A 5783-nucleotide genomic window follows, 5' to 3' on the forward strand; every position below is an offset into this window, starting at 1 on the left:
ATGTCCTATTTTCAGCAAAGGTCATGCTGAAATTTTCCGTGAATTTTAGCATGACTTTGCTAAAAATAGGACATATGGGGCACTTCCGACTAATGCATGGTCCGGGGTATCTTAGTACTTAATTAAGTAGGATCAACTGCCTCTTGTGTTATTCATATAGAAGTGTGATATCTACTCATAGTTATTACTAATGTCAGTTGCTCGTCATCGATAAACCCTAATCTGGTAGGATGACCTACTAAAAAAGCCCATACCACATATTCTATTTGGATGGGCGTGTTTTCACCACACTGTGGATTATCTTATTGGACCCAATAGAGATGATGTAGTTTTGAATTATGAACATAGGAAATGTCGTCATCGGACGACGAGAGTCTCTCGGGGGAGTGCGACTGGTGCCACGACGGTCGAGGTCTGTGCGACAGGCCTCACCTGGACGATGATCGGCGCTTCAGCATTAAGCTCAAGGAGACCTTCGAAGTTGAAATGGTACGCAACGACGACAAGTGTTTTTTTCATAATTAAGCATGACTTCAACTATTCCAACGTGTAATTTCATCTTTTACAATTCGAGTATAGTTTATCCCATGCCATGCAAGACGCTATGTCTTGGAGAGGATGGATTTTGAAGATCATGAAAATTTTGAAACGAAGAAAATTCACCTAAGGACACATCATGATGTGGATTTTGAAGTAAATCTGTATAATGCTGAGAGCGTAACCCATTTTGGTTGCAAAAATTGGGAAGCATTTTGCAAGATGTATGGTTTGGATGAGGGTATGCTTGTCACCATGGATCTTGGTGATCCTGGCATCGACCAAGACAATATTGACATTTGGGTCCTTGTTGATACGCCTCCAGTCCTACCGCTATGTGAGTTTCTCAAACATAGTTAATTATTAACTAATCTATATTGTTTATTTCAAAATAGTTGACAACTTATTTCCATTGACAGCTTATTTTGATTGTTCAAAAAATGTGCGGAAAATGGTAGACAAAACCCACTACACCGATGGCTCCGAGTTAACTTATCAGGAGAAAAATCATCTGGTCGGATTTTGTACTGATCTTGAGAATTACAATATCTACAATCAAACTCCTCAACATTATGGTCAATACGTGCCACTAGTGCACGTGTTGAACTACGGTAACTACCATGGAGATACCCTGGTAAGATTTTGTACTATTACGACATCCGTGCATCTTTTGCATACTTCTAAAACTAGTACATCATTGCTAACTATGAAGTTATTACTATGTTTTTCAACAGAGAATCCCAGAGGATTGTGTGCCTCATTTGATGTATCAGAATGGCAGCCTTCAAGTTTTGAACTTATATCCAGGTCATCCTACAAATCTCAACTGTCCATACCGGATTTCTAGAAGAAGTGGAGACATGCTAATCAGAGAATGGAAAAAATGTATGGACAGTCGTAAGGAGGTTCTTGGAAGCAACAGGAAGCGCCGCGCAAGAATTGGAGACAGGATGATCTCCATTCTCCATAATGGAGAGTCAGGGTCTATATTGTTTTATGCTATTTTACCTTAAATAGGGTATTTTAGGTCCTGCCTAATACTGATGATCATGTGCTAAGAACAATTAAGTAGGGTTGGTTCGATGACTATCAGGATGATGATCGTATGACTTGTTATTAATAACGAGTAGAAGTTGTATGATGATGATTAGTAGGACTTGTTAGGATTAGTATTAATTTCGACAAACTTGCTACTCGCGGTCTCGAGACTTGTAATGTTCTATCTTTGTTCGGTCTTTTGATTTCGGAAACTAATATGATGAATTGTATTCGGAGACTAATCTTCTATTGTATTCGATGAATCTGCTGTTGCTGTATGGTGCTGTTTATATTCTGTCCAATAATATATTTTGTAATCTGTGCAAATATCAAAAAAAAAATCCCTAATATACATACTAATGGCGCATCACCCAGACGTGCGCCATTAGTATGCCAAAGGATACTAATGGCGCATCACCCACCAGTGCGCCATTAGTATGGCAAAGCACATGCCCACTGGGAGGCATACTAATGGTGCACCGGGGCCTATACTGATGGCGCACTGCCTGGTGCGCCATTAGAGTACCAGATACTAATGGCGCACCAGCGGTGCGCCATTAGTAAAAATTACTAGTGGCGTGATGCTAGTGGCGCACCAGTAGTGCGCCATTAGTAGGCAAAACTGGTGCGCCACTAGTAAGCCTTCTTCTAGTAGTGCTTTATTTACAAAATATCTTCTGCAAGCAAATTGATTACAAAGCTGGTCTATTGACTCGGATTTTTCAGAAGGAAGAAATGACAAGGACTTATGGATGATCAAGTGCCGGTTTATAAGAATATTTAAACCGGAGCACAACCCGCCAAATTTGTTCTTGTGTTTATGTTGCAGATCAGTTTAACATGGATAAATCCAAATTAAACTGGGGCCTAATGTCGGGGATATACCCCGCGGCGTAACCTGGCCGAAAGTATAACCCGGCCGGACTTGGCGACTCACTAATGACCTGCCCTGACTGGACGACTCACTAAGTGACTCGCCCGAGCCTGGTGACTCATGGGTGACCCCGCGAGCGGGTCAGAGGAACGACAAGACCCGGTGGCCCAGAAGGCGGTTTATGGAAGGCCGGCTCATGTTATGGTGGGCCGGTTTAAGAGGAAAGCATAAGGAATATTCCCTTACAAAGGAAGCAAGACTAGGACTCCACTTGTATAGAGTAATCCTAATGCTACTAGGACTAGTCATGTAACCCGCCCCTTCAACTTATATAAGGAGGAGCAGGGCTCCCCAAAGAGGGACAAGCAAAAAGAAACAATCTCTAGGGCTAGACACAAAGAGCCGGTTTATCGGCGACTCCCTCATGATGATAACGAGACCTAGCCACAAACAGCATGTAGGGTTGTTACCAGATGATGTTTCCCGGGGCCCGAAGCTGTCTAAATCCTTGTCTTGTGTTGCATCTCCCGATTCCGATCAACCCCTCTCAAGCTACCACATAGATGCATTGGCCTCACGACGAAGTACTCACACTAGGACATCTGTCGTGACAAATCCACGACAGGTTCCCTGGTTTAGTTTTCCACAATGCGAGCACACTGCAAATGATGATGAATTTTGACAACAGCAATTATTGAACCAGATATGAATGCAAATTAATTTCAACATCACAGAATTCAATACCTATCCAAGAATTGCTGAACATGCGTCAGATCCTGAGCGTTTGGAACAATGAATACCAATATCCAGTGATAGCTACATATTGAGAAAGCCATGAACTTACGAATGATGTCGGAATCTGAAAGGCAATCAGTGTATGCGTGGTTGTTTACTTGACTTACCATTCATGATATGGCCAGAGAAATGATTTTGCATGGGACGTGTTTTCGAAGATACGGAGGACCGTGTTAATGGCCCAGTCCCGTTGGTCCTTACCATCTAATGCTGTGCCATTTGCTAATGCATGATCTATGAAATACACACTCTGCATTTTTCTTCTCTGCGCGTTCAATCCCCTGAGAGGAATAAAATGCAGTTAGCTGTTTATCATTTACAGCCTTGTATGGAGAAGTTGATCAGAGTTTCTTAAGTACTTACAAAATCAGGCATCTAACAAGAGTGGCATCGAGCATGTTGAAGTTGAAGAAGAGATGTAAGTCCTCGAAACTCACATTGATGGAACCAGCATCGTGTCGAAAATGATCTCTATTGTAGTGGACTAGCAAAGCATGATGACCTTCTGACATTTGATCCATGCAATATTCATGTAACTCGCGGCAACTGGAGCTGCACTCATCAAAGTATTCTCCAACAAGAAATTGCTGGCCATGCACGTAATTGCATGCTTCAAGTACGTCTGCTTTATTTTTAGCAAGCAAAAAACGTACTTCTTCATCACCCATGGCGTCAGAAATAATATTACTCCCCGATTCGAACAAGCTGCTGTTAATTTGGTTCTAGGTGATGAGTGCTTTAAGTAAGAGGCAATCGTTCTCTTTCCTCGTCACTCTCCCGCCGCACTTCCTCGTGGTCGTGGGTGTGGCCTTTTTGGCCACTTCCTTCTTGGTACTTGAAGCATTTCTGGCAGAATGTCTGGTTGCCTGCAAGGTAGACTGCCAAGCAGAAGGTGAAGCTTGGACGGACTGCTTAGCAGACAGTTTATCTATGCCAGACCGCTAAGCTGGCGGTGCTGCTATGACGAACTGCTGGGCTGTAGGAGCAGAGGCATCGGACTGCTGACCATGCGTTGAAGCTATGTCAGGTTTCTGCGCAGGTGGTGCCAACTTGTCGGTGTGCTGAGGAGGTCGTGCCAACGCGTTGGTTTGCTGAGCAGGAAGTGCTGACGCATTGGTATGCTGATCGCGCGCCTGCGGACCGATGGACTGATGAGCAGTCGGTTCTGGACCTACGGACTGCCTAGCAGGCACTTCCGAATCATCAAACTTCTTAGCAGTCTATTCCACCAGGTTGGTCTGCTGAGCATGTGCTGCAGCTGGGTCTCCCCCCGCTGCTTAAGCGGCCGGCATCTAAACCGGTGGTGCGTCATCAGCAATTGTAGGCCTTGCCACTGGCTGCTTTGGGGTGGAGGATGACATGGCATGTATGCCACAAAGTTGGTTCGGCTAATCACAGGTTGATGCATCAGCCCGCGAGAGCTGCTGTGGCAAGGAGAGCATCACCGGTTGAGGGGCGACAGTGGTTGCTCTTGGAGGGGCTTCAGGAATCTCATCGATGAACTCTATTTCCTTTCGTGGCCACTGGATGTGATGTAACAGTGTTTCTCCCAATGTCCTTTGCTCATCGAACTCTCCTAGGACATTCTTCAGGGCAAATTCATTGAATCCAGGCTTTACTTCAGTCACGTAGCAGTTCACACAACCCGGCTTCAGTTGCACATTGTCCAAGAAGAGGCCATCTTCCAAGAAGGGTGGGCAAACCCAGGCTGTTGCACATTTTAATGTACCTTCATAATGTGTAAACACGCCCTTCAGACTGTCTTTCATTCCAGATAGATCAGATATAGCATCATCACGAGCAGCTGCAGTCTCAGTGTCGCTGGGGTCAGCTGATGCACAACTACTCTTGTGCAGTGTTGTCGCGCAATAAGCAACATCCTCCATGCCCGCCTCCCCTCCCATGTGCTGGCTATCTGTCAGTGTTAGAGTCTTCTACATCATCATTAATGACTCCTCAACATCCTTTCGAACAGCTGGATAAATCTCCTTCTTCAACTTTTCATACAATGCATTCTGCTTCATTTCACTCCTTGCTTTTTTCATGCTGAGCCTCTCTTCTTTGCTGAGTGTGAAAGCGCTCTTGTACGGGACATTAACACCTATACCCCTTGCACGGCTAGGGGGCTCTTTTGTGTCCAGAGCAATGGACAGAATGTCACATGGCCCTGAGTTCCTATAGAACCTTCCAGGGATCTTGGAAGCCTCTACCATCACTTCATACAGTTTGGCGTCATGTGCGTTTTCAAAGTAATAAGTTCCGTCATCACGCCTCTTTGCACGTGCCCGCAAGTAGTCTCTGGCGCTTTCGCCCTTGATTTCACTAAAGGCCGGATTCCCACCCACCGCCACTGCTTCTTTGTCCTCCTGTTCCCATATCAGTTTCATGCCGTAGTATCCTGCCACACCCGTATGGTAGGGGTGTATGATCTTCTTCTGAAGTTCCGATTGCTTGAAACTCTTCTCAACAAACTCTGGAGTTGCCCTGACCCTTTTGAATTCTGCCCAGTCTGCCTTTGTAATTTGGGGGTATGCGGGGA

The sequence above is a fragment of the Triticum aestivum genome, chromosome 7D (assembly GCF_018294505.1).
Source record: "Triticum aestivum cultivar Chinese Spring chromosome 7D, IWGSC CS RefSeq v2.1, whole genome shotgun sequence".
Taxonomy (NCBI): domain Eukaryota; kingdom Viridiplantae; phylum Streptophyta; class Magnoliopsida; order Poales; family Poaceae; genus Triticum; species Triticum aestivum.